This window comes from Choloepus didactylus, chromosome X (genome assembly GCF_015220235.1).
Source record: "Choloepus didactylus isolate mChoDid1 chromosome X, mChoDid1.pri, whole genome shotgun sequence".
Classification (NCBI taxonomy): Eukaryota; Metazoa; Chordata; class Mammalia; order Pilosa; family Megalonychidae; genus Choloepus; species Choloepus didactylus.
In genome coordinates this window covers 29,864,755-29,883,843 of record NC_051334.1, presented here as the reverse complement: position 1 = coordinate 29,883,843, position 19,089 = coordinate 29,864,755, and the positions used below count along the sequence as shown (strand labels likewise).

Genomic DNA, 19,089 nt, shown 5'->3' with positions numbered 1-19,089 from the left:
GAATTTAAGGGAAGGGCTCAAAATCAAGTCTCTCCAGTTCCCTCAGTTGACCATCAGGGCGGAGGCGCCCGGCACTTCGCTATCTGATGCGCCCTTGTTCCTCGATTGACCTAGCTCTGGTCTCTTTTTCCCTCACACGCCATTTCCTCTTCCTCCATTAATTTCTTTGGAAGGCAGAGGGAGAGAAAAGAGACTCTCTCACTTGACCTTGAATTTACCTTGTCAGGCTACTTTTGGGTCCTGTGTTCTAGCGGCTTTCAAAATTTGGGCCAAGACCCCACAGTGAGAAATAGTTCACAAAACAACCCGGGGCATGTATACATATTTTTTTCCAAAACAGTATTTATCTTTCCATGCTATGCATTCTGTATTTTTATTCTGTTGCATATCATTTTTAAAAAAATGTTGGTTGGAAATCACTAAATTGGTTTCATAAACCACTATGCTATCAACTTCATAAGCACTCTACTATTCCCACCCTCTCATTTCCTTCCATCCCTTTCTCCCAGTCTCTATTTTAGTATTCTGGAATATCATTTTTTGGTGCCCCCCCTCTGCTTTATTCTGCACCGCTTCACTTGTCCATCTATGTGTTTATAGTTTTACCACACTTGTTCTGAAAGCAAATTTTCCTGTGCTTTGTCTGGAAATCAGATTCTGGTATTCCCAGTGTGACCTGTCTATGGAGATGCTGAATCTGATAATTGTTGATAACTGGCTTGGTTTAGGTACGAGTGCAGATGAATCAATATTTCTGAATTTCCTGGAAGAGGAAGAGGCAAACAGGCATATATGTAGGCAAATGTAAAGGAATTGGGTCAACTTGCCTCTAAAAACTGCGAAAGAAATTAATTGTAAGAATGACATAGATTAGGATTTCTTGACTCTAGAAGGCAATAAAAAGAAAGCTGACAATCTACCACATGGATCCATTATACAAAGTACTTGACCATGTTTGAACTTTCACACATTTTTTACTTGGATTCTAACTGGACAGCAAATTATTTGTTTAGCAGCTTGGTGGGATCAAAATCCAAATATTTTGGAATCAGTAGGGTTAGACACACATGAGAGGTTCTTAAATTTTTGATCTTGTGCTTCCCACAATAGTTTGTATTCCACATTCTCATTCCTTTCACCAGAAGAAAACTGAAAAACCAAAATATAATTTCAGCTTTCAGGAGTCATACACATCTAAGTTCCCTCTTAGAGACCAGGGAAGGTTATAAATGGAAGAGTTAAGCTCACCCTGTGTCAACTCCCCAAATATCTACTCCATGCTCTCATTTGCCTATCTTATCTTATCCTTTTGGAATTGCCATCTTTTGCCTGCCCTTTCCCACCCTTTCAAGCCTCCAACTGCAGTCTGAAAACTCAAATCTATATAAATGGAAAAATTAACCAGTAGATATTCCGATTCCATTGTTCAGACTATCAATGACAGAATTGGAAGTAACAAGACATCTGATGCCCAGAGAACACAAGTGACTTGTCTGAGGCCATCCAGCCTTCTGTAGCTGAAGAGGACTAGAATTTCAGTCTCCTGACATGAAGCCTGCTTCCCTCTTACTGCAGTCTGAGAGAAGGACAGCTGAGGGAAATCATAAAGGAAAATGGATGAGAAGGAAAAAGGTAGGTGTGATCTAAAGGAAGAAAGTAGATAAGATCTGTAGCAGTGTTCAAAATCTCCAGAAAAAAAATTTAAGTGTCCTGCCATTGAGAAACCTGGATGCTGGTCCACATTGATCTCCCTGCCACCCACCCCAGATCTCAAGACAAAGTCATGGGAAAAACACTGGACTGGAAAGCTAAGGACCTGAGTCTGATCTTGGCCCTGCCATTCAGCACTTGATCTTCTTGACCTTGAGTAACTCACTTCCTCCCATGGCTTCCTTTTGCTCATTTGTAAATATAGGGAAAATGTCACCAATCTGGATGGGTTAATGTGAGACTTAAATGATGTAATGCCTGTGAAAGCGCTCTACAAGTAGCCTGGTTAATACTGAAAGGCAAAATGCAATCTCACTGGCATGTCTGTTCCCACCAGAGAAACCCAGAGGTGAAGACCAAGGTCCTTAATTCAAATCGTTTAAGTTGCTTAAGTCATATAAAGCTCCCTGTGATGATTTCTGAGACTCTCCCCCTTTGAGAGGCTCTAGGTGTTTCACTTTCTTGTTCTTTGTTAACTTATACATGACTTATATAAACAGAAAGCCTACATTTCCCTAGAGAATCTTTTTTTCTTCCCAGTAGTGCTTCTCATTCTTCTAATATTTGCCAGAGAAGTAGCACTTTATTTTTCTGAGGCTAGTGTATTTGGAAAGCTAGCCTTCCCTTAATCCCCCTTGCTATTCTATTGATTGCTTGGATATAGATATGAAAAACATAACATGGAAAGTAGGTGATGGAAAGGATTACAATAGATAGCAAGGACACTCCTTTATTTTATGGGACTAGGATGATTTAGACAGATAAGATAAAGTGATTTGCACAAGACAGCAATAGGGGGAGCTTGAGACAGATTAGGAATTTAAATATAGTGGATTAAAACAGTCAAAGTGGGAGCCTCCTCCCCTGCCCCACTCCCAAACTGGAGAATCCACTCCCATGCATGTTAGTAATCTCAGTGTATCTATCTATAATTAGTATCAGTTTATGCACAGTTGCAGTTGTAACAGGGTTTGGCTATGGCAGTGATTCTCAAACTTCATCTGCATCAGAACCATCTGGAGGACTTCTTAAAACCTACGTTGATGGGTCCCAATCTGAGTTTATTGTTTAGTTGGTGAGAGCAGAGAATTTGCATTTTTAACAAGTTCTTGAATGATGCTGAAACTGCTGGTCTGGGGAACACACTTTGAGAACCACTGAGCTTTGGGTATCCTGGACCTCCCCCCCCCCCACAAAGTTTGACAAAACTGCAGCAAAACTGTGAGGTAAAATAAGTCAGTCTTATGAGTCACGTTAATGCCCTTTTCTCCCAAATCCTAGGTATCTGCTAGCAATCAAGTAAAACGTGTAGAGTATTAGTGGATCAAGACTTATGGCAGAGGTTGTCAAACATTAGTCTGCTTCAGAATCATATAGCTTGCTGGTTAAGATGCAGATTCCTGCCACGCTCTCCCCTTACTTGTTAATTTCCTCTACTGCAACCCCCCAAAGGCAACGAGCTAGGCTCCTTGATGCCAAGGATTTTGTCCTGATAATATCTATCCCTGGGGTCTGGCATAATACTTGGATGATAGTGGGTATTCTGTAATTGATTGTTGAGTGAATGAATGAAGCCTCCAGTGGCTAATAGGAGAGAGACAAAGATGTATTTTCATTTTCTATCATTTGCTACTATATAGAGAGAAGTAAAAAAAATATGGGTTCTGATCAAAATGAAGCATTAATAACCACTGTTATGTTCACTTTCTGCCTTACATTTAAAATTGTATGTAGCTTACAAGGGGTGACTGTGATTGTGAAAGCCTTGTGGCTCACACTCCCTTTATCCAGTGTATGGATGGATGAGTAGAAAAATGGAGACAAAAACTAAATGAAAAATAGGGTGGGGGGGATGATTTGGGTGTTCTTTTTTACTTTTATTTTTTATTCTTATTTTCACTTTTTCTGGTACAAGGAAAATGTTCAAAAAATAGATTGGGGTAATGAATGCACAACTATATGATGGTACTGTGAACAATTGATTGTACACTTTGGATGATTGTATGGTATGTGAATATATCTCAATAAAATTTAATTTTTTTAAAAATGGAGAGATTAAGAAAGTCCCAGATAAACAAAAGCTGAGGGAGTTCATCACCACTAGACCAGTCCTATAAGAGATGCTAAAGAGAATTCTGCAGGTTGAAAGGAAAGGGCAATAGACAATAGATGGAAGTCACATGAAGAAATAAAGCTCTCCAGTGAGGGTAATGACAGAGATAAATATAAATGTCAGTACTACTGTATTTCTGGTTTGTAACTCCACTTTTTACTTCCTGCAAGATCTGGAAGTGCATAAAATGTAATGAAAAATCAGTCATTTCGGACTCATAATGTATAAAAATATAATTTGTGACAAGAATTATATAAAGGTGGGGGACAGAGGGGTATAGGAACATAGTTGGCACATATCATTGAAGTTGGTGCCAGAGCAAAGGAGACTGTTACAGATTTAGGATGTTAAATTTCAGCTCCACAATAATAATGAAGAAAATATGCAAGCTCGTACAGACAGAAATTAAGAATACAGGTTGCCATTAGCAGGGGGTAGAGGAATGGGGAGTTAATGCATACTGGTTGTAGGGTTTCTGTTTGGAGAATTGGGAAAGTTTAGTAATGGAACATGGCGAGGGTACTGCAATATTGTGAATGTGAATAATCCAATTGAATGGTATGCTTGGGAGTGTTTGAGGGGAGGGGAGGGGAGGGGAAACCAGTAAAGGGAGGGAAGGAAAGAGTGGGAAGGAAAGGAAAGGAAGAAAGGAAGAAAGGGGAGGAAAGAAAGGAAGAAATGGGAGGAAAGAAGGAAAGGAAAGAAGGAAAGGAGGAAGGACAGGAGGAAGGAAGGAAGAAAGAAAAAGAAAGAAAAAGAGAGAAAGAGAAAGAGAAAGAAAAGAAAGAAAAAGCAACTAAAGAGACAATGACATTTAAATGCAATAAATAATCCTGGATGAAATCTGTTCCAGTTTGCTAATGCTACCGTCATGCAAAATACCAGAAATGGATTGGCTTTTATAAAGGGGGTTTATTTGGTTACAAAGTTACCATTGTAAGGCCATAAAGTATCCAAGGTAAGGCATTGAAGAAAGGCCATTGGCATCTGGAAAACCTTTGTTAGCTGGGAAGGCACGTGGCTGGCATCTGCTCCAGAGTTCTGGTTTCAAAATGGCTTTCTCCAAAATGGCAGTGTCATCTTCCAACGGCCGTCTTCAAAATGTGTCTCTCAGCTGCAGCTCCTCTTCAAAATGTCACTCTTAGTTGCTCTGTGATCCAATTAACACCCACCCTGAATGGGCAGGGCCACACCTCCATGGAAATTATCTAATCAGAGTTATCACCTACAATTGATTGAGTCACATCTCCATGGAAACACTCAATCAAAGAATTCCAATGTAATCAACATTAATACATCTGCCCCCACAAGATTGCATCAAAGAACATGGTGTCTTGGGGGTGTGCCGGTTTGAATATATTATGTCCCCCAAACGCCATTATCTTTGATGTAATCTTGTGTGGGCAGACACATCAGTGTTGATTAGATTGCAATTCTTTGAGTGTTTCTGTGGAGATGTGCCCCACCCAACTGTGGGTGATGACTCTGATTGGATAGTTTCTGTGGAGGTGTGGTCCCGCCCATTCAGCATGGGCCTTGATGAGTTTACTGGAGCACTATATAAGCTCAGACAGAGGGACATTTTGAAAAATGCACAGAAGCTGAGAGAGTAGCTGCAGATGAGAGACAGTTTGAAGATGGCCATTGAAAGCAGACTTTTGCTCCGGAGAAGCTAAGAGAGGACAAACGCCCCAAGAGCAACTGAGAATGACATTTTTGAGGAACTGCATCCTAGAGAGGAACGTCCTGGGAGAAAGAAAGCCATTTTGAAACCAGAATTTTGGAGCAGACGCCAGCCACGTGCCTTCTCAGCTAACAGAGGTTTTCCAGACACCATTGGCCATCCTCCAGTGAAGGTACCCAATTGCTGATGTGTCACCTTGAACACTTTATGGCCTTAAGACTCTAACTGTGTAACCAGATAAACCCCCTTTTATAAAAGCCAATCCATGTTTTGCATTCTGGCATCATTAGCAAGCCAGAACAGGGGAACATAATACATCCAAACCGGCACAGGATCTAACTAGGGAGGACAATGATGACATTATTGGAACATATAAAAAATAGAAATATAGACTGTAAGCTTTATATTAATGTTAAATTTATTGAACTTGATAACTGCACTAAAAGTGGTTACATAAGTGATATCCTTGTTCTTAGGAAATGTACATAGCAGTATTAAGTGTTCAATGAGAATGATGTATACAACCCACACTCAAGTGTTCAGAAAATGGATCAATAGAAAAAAAATTGTAGGGTACTGATTTTTCAAGTACTTTTTCCATTTGCATGTTCATATTATACAAATAAATATATATATATTTAGTACTTTCTATGACAAGTCACATAGGAGGCACAAGATATATGTTGAATGGATGAATGAATGAATTTACTAATCCCAATGAGACTGTAGTCATTCATTTGCTGGCACCTTAAGCAAATGTGCTGTTAAAAAGAAAAAATAATTTTATATTTTATCTGTTTAGGCTCCATATTTAAACTTGAGTGGGTAAAACATTGGATGCAAAATGTATCAGTTATTACACAGTAATGGCATGTATGGAAAGAGGAACTGATGGTCTTAATTGAAGTACACTGTTGTTATTTTAATGGGAAACATTTCATTGAGATCACATTTGCCTTTGGGGGGGCATTTCTGCTCTGTGAAGGAACATATGGGTTTCATTTTTATTAATTAAAGGATTAGAAAGAACTTTCCAGATTGTCTGGCTCAACTGCCCTTACTAAAGATGAAGATAGTAAAGTCAAGAATCTGGGTAACTTGTCCAAAGGTCACTCAAATACTTGACATTGGTCACCACATGATGAGATGCATATGAGTGTCTTGTCATGAATTTATCACTATTCTTGAAAAAAAGCACTCAAACTACAAGCCAACTTACAATGAAACAACAGCACTCTTTGCAAAGATATTGTATACATATAAATGTGAAATGTATAAATAATTGAACCATCACTGAAAAAATGGTGACTTTTTATTTCATGGAGCTCTTCTTCTGTACTCCATTCTTCCAAAGCTCCATCCCTCATCATTGTACACAAATCCTAAGTCTTCATCTCTGTCATCTTTCTCTATTTTAGAGACTGAGGGGTTACTGTAGAGATACTTTAGATAGGTTTAAGTGGTTTTGTCTCCTTTCTCATCCTTCTCAGCTGACAACACTTTCCTGGGTGTTCATTACCTCAGTTGAGAAATCACCACTCTTTCCCGCCTATTGCCACTCCAATTCCCTAGTCTTGACATCCCTGATTGTTGACCACATTGCTTGCACTGGTATGTTTCCTTAAATAATATGTTAAAATTAATTTTATTAGAATTGTTTTTATTGTTATTAAATAATTTTTATTAATTTAATATTTTTAAAACTAAGTACATTTTTTATATTCTGTAAGCAGTTGGCTCAACATGAAATCACTAACTTGAGAGACAATAGAATTTGCTTCTTTTTAAACAGTTGGTCCCTGTGCCAGTTTGAATGTATTGTGTCCCCCAAATGCCGTTATCTTTGATGTAATCTTGTGTGGGCAGATGTTATCAGTTTTGATTAGATTTCTTTGAGTGTTTCTTTGGAAATGCACCCCACCCAACTGTAGGTGATAACTCTGATGAGATAATTTCCATGGAGGCATGGCCCCACCCATTTAGGGTGGGCCTTGATCAGTGGAACCGTATAAATGGGCAGAGGCAAGTCAGTGCAGCTGTGAGTGACATTTTGAAGAGGAGTGTGCCGGTTTGAATGTATTGTGTCCCCCAAATGCCATTATCTTTGTGGTCTTGTGGGACAGACGTTTTGGTGCTGGTTAGATTTGCTTGGAATGTGCCCCACCCAGCTGTGGGTGGTGACTTTGGTGGGATACTCCCATGGAAGTGTGACCCCACCCATTCAGGGTGGGCCTTGATCAGTGGAGCCATATAAAACATGCTGACTCAAAGAGACTGAACAGGGAGTGCAGCTGTGAGTGACATTTTGAAGAAGAGCAAGCTTGCTAGAGAGGAATGTCCTGGGAGAAAGCCATTTTGAAACCAGAACTTTGGAGCAGACGCCAGCCACGTGCCTTCCCAACTAACAGAGGTTTTCCGGACGCCATCGGCCATCCTCCAGTGAAGGTACTCGATTACTCATGTGTTACCTTGGACACTTTATGGCCTTAAGACTGTAACTGTATAGCCAAATAAACCCCCTTTTTATAAAAAATGGTGAATGTGTTGTTGTAATCTGGAAGAGTTTTGCATTCCGCAGCATTAGCAAACTAAAACAAGGAGCTACAGCCAAGAGGGACACTTTGAAGAAAGCACAGGAGCTGCAGATGAGAGACAGTTTGAAGACAGCCGTTGAAAGCAGACTCTTGCTCTGGAGAAGCTAAGAGAGGACAAACACCCCAAGTGCAACTAAGAGTGACATGTTTGAGGAACTGTAGCCTAGAGAGGAATGTCCTGAGAGAAAGCCATTTTGAAACCAGAACTTTGGAGCAGACGCCGGCCACGTGCCTTCCCAGCTAACAGAGGTTTTCCGGACACCATTGGCCATCCTCCAGTGAAGGTACCTGATTGTTGATGACTTACCTTGGACACTTTGTTGCCTTAAGACTGTAACTGTGTAAACAAATAAACCCCCTTTTATAAAAGCCAATCTGTCTCTGGTGTTTTGCATTCTGGCAGCATTAGCAAACTAGAACAGTCCCCAAATCTCTGCTATTTAGGACAGTTTCAAGTACACTTTGTATTTAAACTTCAAATATACCTTAACTTTACTCTTTTTCATTATCTGTTCCCCTAATTGCTGCTTAATGACACTTTAGTCTACAAGTGGAAATGTTCTCTTGCGTAGTTTGTGTATGACTGCCTGGAAATGGTGGTGATGTCACAATGGGTGGTTTGCAATTAGGCAACATAGTAAGAGGAACCTGGTTAAAGGGGAAATAGCCTCTGTTTGTAAATGAGTATTTTATTTGTACAATGTGGAAACCATAAGTTTGTATGACTTTCCTCTCACAACTCCCTTTTCTTCCGGATGGGGTGATATGATACTGCTGCCTGTTAATGAGAACTTGCTTTAATGTGGTATCTGTCTATGCCAAACTACACGCTTTGGAATGCCTGCATATTTCACAGGTGGCAGAGCCCATATTGCTTTGACTATTGGAGATCTCTAGTCTACCAGTACTGTATTCACATGGACACCCAGACTGGCATATGTGTTTAGAAATTGGGGACAGTGATGACTCTTAATTTATGATTCACAGCCATATGGTTATGAAGCTTAAAGAAGCAAGCCCCATTTCAAGTAAGGGTTTGGTGCTTTCTGTAATACTCCCTGGTGAAGTGTTTTATAGCAGAATAGTTTTTCTCCTTATGTTTATCAGTTGGGAGCTCTCTGCCACTGAGTGTAAGAGAGGTTGTTATGTGGCTTGTGTTCAGGAACGATCTTGTTTTCATTCTCTTGATATTTTCCCCTTTTACTCTTACTATGTCTTGACTTTTTTCCTAAAGGAAGAAAGACAGATTGTGTATTCCAATGAGATTAAAATGACTAGAGATAATTATTGCATATTTTCATAACAGTTTAGACCATAGTTTCTAAGGCTTTACAATCACAAGTCGCTCAGTTCAATTCTTTTACTCTTCCAAAGGGATGTAATATCAAGTTATGGTAAACTGGAGGTTTTCTTAGACTCATTCTCTTTAAAAACTACTACCCTGGCTTTTGGCCTTACTCCCCTCCCTCCCTTCCTTCCTTTCTTGCTTTCTTGCTTCCTTCCTTCCTTCCTTCCTTTCTTCTGCCATTTCTAGAGACTTTATTTTCTTTCCTTGCAATTTTATTGTGATATAGCCACATACCATACAATCATCCAAAGTGTACAATCAGTTGTTCACGGTATCATCCTATAGTTGTGCATTCATCACCGCAATTTTTGAACATTTACATTACTCAAAAAAAAAATAAAAATAAGAATAAAAATGAAAGTAGAAAAGAACACCCAAAACAACCCATCCCCCTCATCCCCCCTATTATTCATTTACTTTTTTTGTCCCCATTTTTCTACTCATCTGTCCATACACTGGGTAAAGGGAGTGTGAGCCACAAGGTTTTCACAATCACACAGTCACACTGTATAAGCTATATAGTTGTACAATCATCTTCAAGAATCAAGGATACTGGGTTGCTGTTCAACAGTTTCAGGTATTTCCTTCTAGTTATTCTAATACACTAAAAACTAAAAATGGGTATCCATATAATGCATAAGAATAACCTCCAGAATGACCTCTTGACTCCATTTGAAATCTCTCAGCCCCTGTAACTTTACTTTGTTTCATTTCTCTTCCCCTCTTTGGTCAAGAAGGCTTTCTCAATCCCACAATGCCGGATCCAGACTCATCCCTGGGAGTCATATCCCACATTGCCAGGGAGATTTACACCCCTGGGAGTCATGACCCACGTAGCGGGGAGGGCTGTGAGTCCATTTGCAGAGTTGGCTTAGAGAGAGAGGCCACATCTGAGTAACAAAAAAGGTTCTCTTGAGGTGACTCTTAGGCACAATTATAAGTAGGTTTAGCCTCTCCTTTGCGTTTACTCCCTTTCTTTAGCAGTATTCCTTCCTCTCTCCCTGTCAATTGTAGTCTGTGTTATATTGTTGCAGTAATGGTTTCCTTCACTATTAATAGTTCACTCCTTCCTGGATCCGTACTCTTGCATATTCCCTATCCACCCTGAATCTGCACTTGACAGGTGACTTGCTTTGGCTAAGGGGACAATAATAAATATAACATAAACAGAGACTTAAAATGAACTTGTTCATGGGAGCTAGCCTTCCCTTGCTGTTCTTTTGGGAATTTTCAAATCACCCTGTGAGAAAAGCCTAGGCTAGCCTATTAGAGAATGAAATATCACATGGAGCAGAGATTGACAAGGCATCTTCTCTGAGGCCCTACTAGAAAAACCAGCCTGACAACCATTGGACCTGTGAGTAAGGCCATCCTAGATCATCCAGCCTCAGCCCAGTTAACCTAGACTAAAAGAGCCATCACAAACTTCACAAATGTCTCAGCTATCACAGACAATCCATAGAATTTGGAGCTAAATATATTTTGTTGTTTTAAGCCCCTAAATATCAAGATGGTTTGTTAAGCAGCAAAAGCTAAGTGATACACAATGCCATGTGCACCCTCAGTTCTGTCTTCTACTGTGTGAGAAAATACCAATTACACTTCTTTCCTCTTCTTCCATTGTAGAAGCAATCTCATTCTAATTCTTCAGTTGTAAGTAACAAAATCCATTTAAGTAAAAAAAAAGTTTGTGTGTGTGTATGTGCATATGTGTGTGCTGAGTGGGAGGTAAAGTACAGTTTTGATGAAAAACAGACAACTTCTTAGATACTAAACATGTGGGTCAGCCAAGCTTCATGTTTGCTGGTGCTGAGAAGTCTCTGAGAACTGAGTCTACTTTCTCCATCTTTTTTTTTTCTTTCTCTCTCTGAGACTCTTTTCTAAAACTCTGTCAACATTTGTTCTTTCCCTACTTCACTCCGAAGACCAGCTTTATTAATTCATCACATTTCACAGGGCTGAAAATGACATTTCAGTTCCGAAGTCTAGAAGACTCCATCCCTTACTGATCTCATTGGCTCAACTCATTTGCCTATTGCCTATGGATGAGCTTCCCTTTAGTCAAGTGACCATCCCTGATCTAGTTAGCAGTGGTGGCATGGGACAGATGGGGTACGCAAGAAGACTTTATCTGCTGGTTGGCTGGAGCCCTGCTGATTTAGTTTGAGCTCAGCTAGGTGTCACTGCTTCAGGCTGTGGCAGCTGGGGTGGCCCTTTTTCTCATTGCAGGTTCTGAATTTGGTAGGCTGGCTATGTGCCATATGTGTTTTCTTCTTCCTTGGACCAGTGAGCTAGCTAGGGCATGCTCCTCTCATGATGATGGCACAAGTGCAAGGGAACAAGTGGAAATGTGCAAGGCCTGTTAAGACTGAGGCTTGAAATTGTCACACTGACACCTCCACTTATATATCATTCACCAAAATAAGTTATATGGCAACCCCAAAGTCAAGGGGCAGGGAAATTCACTCCACCTATGATGAGACCATAGCAGGTGTCTGGAGGCAGGTAAGGATGAAGAACTGGGGCCAGTAAAGCAACCTATTGCATCTTCCCCTTTTCATGTCTTGATAATGCTCATCTTTGAACCATGAGAGATGGTAGTGGTGGTGACTAATCACAGAGAAATGGAAGAGATGGCTCCAGGGGCTAAGGGAACTAGCTTGTCCATAGGAATGACTTCTAAGATTGTCAGCAGTCAAAATGAAAGGGTTTAAAGGGACATTGTACATATGGGTTTGTTCTGGGTCAGTACTGCTATTCTGGGAGATCCGATATGATACCATAGCAGCAATATCTAGGCCATGGATGTGGCCCCACAGTGGAGAAGGGCCAGCCAAGTAGCTGGTGGTTCAGGCAGAGCTGTACTCCATGGAATGAGAAAACTGCTGTACATATCAGGAAATCAATGCAGATATATAGTCATATGCCAGGTCAACATAGTAGAGGTTAAAGGTAAGGTGTCAACATGACTGGCAAACACTGGCCCAAGGATAAGAGGGCAAGACTACTTCAGATCACAGAAGGTCTGCTTTGGTCACGCTTGGCCAAGGCCAGAAACATGAGATTATTGAAGGTCCTTGGCCTGCCAGAAAAGAAAAAAAAAAACAAAAAACAAAAAAACAAAAAACCAGCATGGACTAATCTTGCTAGCTCACAGTGCTATTTCTTTTTTGTAACCCCTCTGCCCCACCCCTTACCCCCCACATACCACTTGTTGTCTGAATAATTCAGTTGGCAATTCATCATGTTCCACTTTATCTGTTTATTGGATTTGTCATGTGTGGATCATTTTAAAAATCATATAACTAGGTTTTTAAAAGTAAAATTTGGAGTAGGTGTATGCATATGGGTCTGGTAGATCCTGATTATTTAAGGAGTAGAAATTGGAGTCACAGAGTCAGAAGATCCAGTAAGTGGGTAGGTGGAACTGGTGGTAGGTGGAAGAATGAATAAAAGAGAATTATGAAAAAAATTCTTTTATGAACTAGAGCAAATGTATGACACTATTACAAGGAGTTAATAAAAGACGGGTATATGGGAAAAAATGTACCTGTTGACTAAAGTTAACAGTAATATTTTAATACTCTTTCATCAACAGTAACGTACCACACTAATAGTATGGGTCAATGATAGGAGATAAGGATTATGGGAGAATTAGGGTATTCTTTTTTATTTTTATTTCTTTTCTGTAGTAATGAAAATTCTAAATTTGATGGTGAGAATGTATGCACAACTATATGATGATACTGTGAGCCAGTGATTGTATGCTTCAGATTGTTTCTATGCTGTGTAAATATATCTCAATATAATTGCACTAAAAATTAAAAAAAAAGTGAATTATGGGCGGGGGTTTACTTTGATAGTACCAGGAGAGGCTCTTGATGCAAGCTAGTTAATAATGGAGGAAAGGATGTCATGGCCTGACTGTAAGTGTTAGGAGAAATAGGGAAGGAGTTCACTCTGAGTATTTAGGGGAGGAAATAGTCACAGGCCAAGCAGCACTGTGAACTCTTTAAACTTCCTCATGTCTGAATTCAGAGTAAGCACCTGTTTACCTTTCTAGCTTCATCTTCCACAACTTCCCTGTCTGTACTTTACCCACTGCCAATGAGAGTGCTTTCCATTTCCCCAGACTTCCTGCTGTTTACCTATTTTGTGTCTTTGACTGTGCCATATCCTCCAACTAGGACGCTATGTTTCCAGTTTCTGCTTATCAAATTATTCTCACCCCTCAAGGCCTATCTGCAATTCTACTTCTTCTGTGAAGTGGATTCCCTAAGCAAATATGATCTGTTCCTACTTTATCCCCCATTGTGCATCTCACAGTCTGCCTTGTATCATCAATGGATGGTACTTGTTCTATCCATTCTTTCCCTCCTCTGTCCCTTTGTATTAGTTATCTCTGGGGCAGTGTACATTTTTCTGATAATCTTACTAATGTGTATAACCTCAGAATTCTTGCCTTCAAAAGACTCCAATTCTAGAGGGGGAGGCAGACAGGTAAACGGGAATTACAGTATGTTGTAAGGGCTAAACAGAAGTAAACATGAGTGCTATTGGGGCCTCCAAGATGAGAACTTTAACCAGCCTTTTAGAGTCAGAATCCTCAGGGTCGAGGACAAAAGTCATAACAGCAGAGCCAGCGGCATGTGCACAGGCCCTGGTGTTATTTACAAATTGTGTTATCAAGAGCAATACATTAAGTATTCATGCTTAGATCTTGGTAAATGAATAATCTAAATGCATAAATTACATATATACTTTCACATTTGTTATGTCTTCTGGCAGCCTTCACTTAGCCATCATTAACCCCAGTTCATAAATGAGGAAACTAAGGCTGAAGGTTTAAATGATTTATTGGGAACTCAACCAAATTTCAAGTGGCAGAGTAAGGATGTGTAGCATAATAAATACTTGGTTGGTCTTTGTCCCCATTTCCTGGGGTGGTAACCTCTACATCCTTAGAATTTCCCATGATAGGGGTGTTTTTGTTATTCATAGTTGGCTCCTCAGGACCACATCTAATAGTTCACTTGCTAACAAGATGACAGGGTGGGGCCAGCCACACCTGTAGTCTTAGAATGGGGGCTGGCCACACCAGAAATACCAACCATATGATTAGGGGGATGAGACCCTGTATAAACTCAGGACACTTGAATCTTGGATGAGCTTCCACAATTAAGAAACATCCCTATGCCAGGAGAATGACTCGTCCTGATTCCACATGGAGACAACAGGGAAGCTTGCCTTTGAAGACCCTATTATAGGTCTCGAAGACCTTGTCCTATGTGTCTCTTCTTTTTTTAAACAAAGACAATTCTTTATTGTATTTGTCATGCACATTGCATGGATACATTAATTTCAGGAGGAATTGGAATTAACGGTTTCCAGCTTAAAGAACACAGTTCTGCCTCCAAAATTACTGACAATCTACTAAAATGTAGTTACCTTTAAATACATTTTAAAGCTCCACATTTCAGAAGCTCTTTGGCAGTTGGGCAAGGAACAATTTTAGAAAACTCATGAATCTAATGGATGATACGAAATATGCCTGTCCTAGACAAATAGTCATCAAACATATTTCTTGGCTCTGTTGGTAAGAATGGCCTGGTACTCAGTACAAAGGGAGCATGTTTCAGCCAAGCTGTTATTCCAGATGTTAAATCCTCTTAGGTTCTCAGAGTCCAAATTAATGGTGGCCCTAAGTCTGTGGGACTTCACGTTTTGCCCCTGCTGCAACATGGCTGACCAACCTGAGCATATAGCCTCTTGGGCTGAGTGGCTGCTGCCAGCTCTGCAACTCTGCCTTGCCGATCACCATTGTCCAGCATTTAGTTCTCTAAAACCTTGTGGCAGGCCCTTGCTCCTGGCTGAGTCCTTGGCTGATCACACCGGGGACCCTTCAGAGTTGCAACCTTATACCTAATGGTGGGATGCTGCTTCCGTTATAGTCTGCAGTGAGCCTGTGATCCAGCTCCAGTGGGTTTGCCCATTCTCCACAGCAGGCCTGGGCAACAGGGGCCCAGCCTTTGGGGACTCCAGGCTCCTGTGGAGGCGGCAGCCTTGCATGACAACAACAGTGGTAAAGTGGGTTCTTCTTGTTTGTATCCTTTTACTATAATAAAACCATAATTGTAGGTATAGCACTTTCAATGAAGTCTGTGAGATATTCTAGCAAATTATTGAACCTGAGGGGGTGGTGGGAACCCCTAATTTGTAACCAGTTGGTCAGAATTGTGGGTGGCCAGGGCCACTGAAATTGTGACTGGGGCCTGAAGGACAGTCCTGTAGAGGATTGCCCTTACCCTGTGGAGTCTGCCCTAACTCTGGATAATTAGAGTCAGAATTGAATTGAATTGAGTTACTGTAGACTTATTAGCTGGTGCCAGGAGTGGATTCTCTGGAATCACCCTGACTCGCTGAAACATGTGGTTTGGGAAGAGAAAGGATGAAAGGGTGGGGGGGTGGGATGGCTGAGGAACATTTGATTCCTGGTGGCCGCCTCTTCACCCGTGGTAGGAAACTGCAGCTGCTCTGTGGTCAGTTACTAAAGGTAAAAGTTGCCAATGGAGTTCAGAAATGGCAGTAGACCTTACTCCCAAGGAGTTGGCTCATTGGATACCTAAGGAAATGCAAAGTAATGAGAAAAAAGCAAAATATACAATAGCTTGGTTTTTATGTGTAACAGCTAAAATTAAAAAATGCCAGGGCAGGTCCTGACATTGGGTCAGTCTCAGATTTCAGCTGGTCTGAGCTATGACCACTAGCCTCAAGGCCAATCCCTAAGGGAAATATTTTGCAAGGACAGCAGATAGGCCTCTGGTCACCAAGAAGGTAGCCCAGGTGGGAAGAGGGCAAAACCAAGAAGCTACTAAATTTAGGGTACATGGTGTGAAGGAGTTGTCTCATTTTGTGGATTAGCATTATAAGCTTTCTTAAGAATCTTCACAAAAATGGGTTATGAGGGTGACTAACTTAGGGGCGGTATCTTTGGTTTTGAATGCTGCAGAGTGGAAGGGCATGTTTGGGGTGATGCAAGTCCCAAAGCTCACTATTGATGGCTATACATTTATACATAAATTAATGAATACAGAAGGCTATACATGATCCAGGCATAAAGCAGGATATTCTTGAGGGAACATCTAGCCTGGTATATTGGATAAAAGCCCCTAAAGTTTTATTTACTCTGAGAAAGGAGATTGTCGTGTTCCTCTTATAAAGGTTGAGCGGAACACTGTAGATGAAGTTGCTGAAAAGCTTTGTATGCAAGCCATGTTGGACTGGCTTTATGATGATCAGGATATCTATCCTTTGAATACATACTCCTTACTCAGGTCGTGGTGAATGCTGTGATTAAGGGGGCCCCTTTGAAATGGACACTCCATGTAACCTTATTGCTGCAAATTGAGTAATGGTCTGAGAAGCCTTGCTGTCAGCTTTTCCTTATGGATCTTACAGACCAGGGAGGAGCCAGAGTCCCTTGGCTCAGCTCCCAGTTGGGGACCCAAGGCTGTATGCACACGAGAGGGTAAAATGGTCAGGGGGTGGAGAAAAGTCTCGGGGACTCCTTGATACAGAAGTCCCATGCTCTGTGATTCTAAAACCTGTTGGTGAAGTCCTAATGGGGGTTGTGGTTAGATTGAGAAGATATGGATATCTGCCCATTGTTGGGATTGTGAAAATTGGTATGTTGGTATGTTTGAACAGGCTTTTGTGAAGTGGTTGTGTTTCCTTTATCTGAATGTTTCATGGGTTTGGATATTATGTATGATTGGGGAACACTTCCCTACTGAATTTTGTAAAACCAAAACCTGTTGGTAATGTCCCAATGAGGGCTACAGTTAGATTGGGAAAATATAAGAATGCACCAGTTGGTGGGATTAAGGTGCAAGTTGAATGTTTGAATAGACCTTATGTGACTTGGTAGTGTCTCCCTTACCTGAATGTATTAAGGGGTTGGGTACCATGTTTGATTGGGGAATGTTTCCCCTACCAACTGTTGTAAAACAGAAGGCATGTAAGTCCACTTTTCAGGCAATATGAATTGAACATATTAAATGATTGTCTGAGCCCACACACATTATTAATTTCAAACAATATACAATAGAAGCTGGAGTGATGGTATGGACGAATTTTTTATACAATAGTCCTGGATGGAGCATAGACTGGGGCTTATGGCAAGAGCCTATGGGTGCCACCCAGCTGTGACCACTGAGATTTTGGACTAGAAAATTTCCATTTGAGAGAGAGTTACTAGCTGGATATTGGATGTGATTGAAACTGCCTCTATGACTGAAGGATGTAAGATAATCTTGAATCATAATCTCTTGAATGATATTGGGGAAATGCTCTAATAGGGAAGGCAATGCCCAGAAGAGTTCCTTAATAAAATGGAAATGGTTTATTCAGGAACTTGCTATTGAGGAAATGAAAGGAGGTACTCATGAGTAGGGAGCCTCTTCCTCTAAGACTGACTTTGGATCCACTGGAGGAGCTGCCAGACCTTATTGCCTCTTGGGCAGTGCTCTAACAGCTCTTGACTGAACATCAAAGACCTGCGTGGTTTATGGATGGCAGAGTCAAGGTATACAGACAGCATCCTGTCTGGAAGGCTACCACTCTGATCAAAGAAAGTAAAAACAAATCAGCTCGGCACACTGAATTGCATGCTACGTGCCCATATGTTTGAATTTTTACCGGCTCATGGTCAGTGGCAAATGGTCAGGCTGTACGGTCAGAGAGAAGGTGTCACAGCCCAAGAGGGCTTTTGTAGCCAAAGGACTAAAGAAAGCGTAGAACACGTTCTGAGACATGAGCCTTTTTTATGGGGCTTACCGACAGGGTGGGGAGTCGAGTCACATTGCCCTGAATTCAGGAGCTTCTCTGAATGGATTCAGGAGCTGCTCTGAATGGCATTGGGTTCAGAGCTCAATATGAAAATACTCTGCCCTTTGCGGGGGCTGAATAAGCTGGTTATAAGGGCTCAACATTCCAATGGGTATGAGAGCATAAGGCAGGGAGTGGGGGGGGGGGATCCTGCAACCTGCAAGGAGGGAGGGATTGAGTGTAATCAACAGGGAGGAGGGGATGATTATAGATTGTCTTGTAGGTAATAGTATCGTATTACTTTGCATTTCCTCAGATCCAGTTCTGACTGGCTGATGTTAAGTTTCTATTTTATTTGGGGAGGGGTCTTATACAATGTGGAGAGCAGATAAACATTGGTTAGTTTGTTATGCTTGTCCATTCTGGTAAGCTCTCTCTACTGGACCAAAACTAGTTTTTATCACCAGGTGTTGCCTATCAGAGACCCTGTAGGGTATGTTCTGTTTTCTTGGAAAACCCCTCGGGTCAATTGTTTTGTTGTTGTTGTTGTTGTTCTTTTTAGTAATAAAAGGTTAATTATTTTTGTCCCCTGGAAAAGTCCTTCTCTGAATGCCTGGCAATGCCCACTGTGGGCAGCCATTTTATTTTACTTAAGAGTCCCCCTTTTGGTCATTTTTTCCAATGATCTCTTTAGAAACTTGACCAAAACACTCCAGACACCACTCGTGATTTTTCTTGTCAGGCAGTTGAATAGGCTCAGTCAATCATTTTGTTCCAGTTTTCCTTTTTATTTTTCATGATTGCAGTGAGATTC

The 19,089-nt window shown here is 40.9% G+C and overlaps 1 protein-coding gene across 4 annotated transcripts in view; it reads left to right on the top strand.

Annotated features, from left to right (window-relative positions):
• The window catches only part of TASL (TLR adaptor interacting with endolysosomal SLC15A4), a 301,857-nt gene that overhangs the window by 364 nt on the left and 282,404 nt on the right, over positions 1-19,089 (top strand). For 2 of the 4 annotated variants that reach the window (XM_037820988.1, XM_037820989.1), the window contains exon 2: positions 1,431-1,632. The exons of 1 other annotated variant lie outside the window; for it this stretch is intronic. The gene's annotated coding sequence lies outside the window, so the exon portion shown is untranslated. Of the gene's footprint in view, positions 1-1,323; positions 1,633-19,089 lie in introns of those variants that run through there. One more of the 4 variants, XM_037820992.1, reaches the window with a different exon arrangement.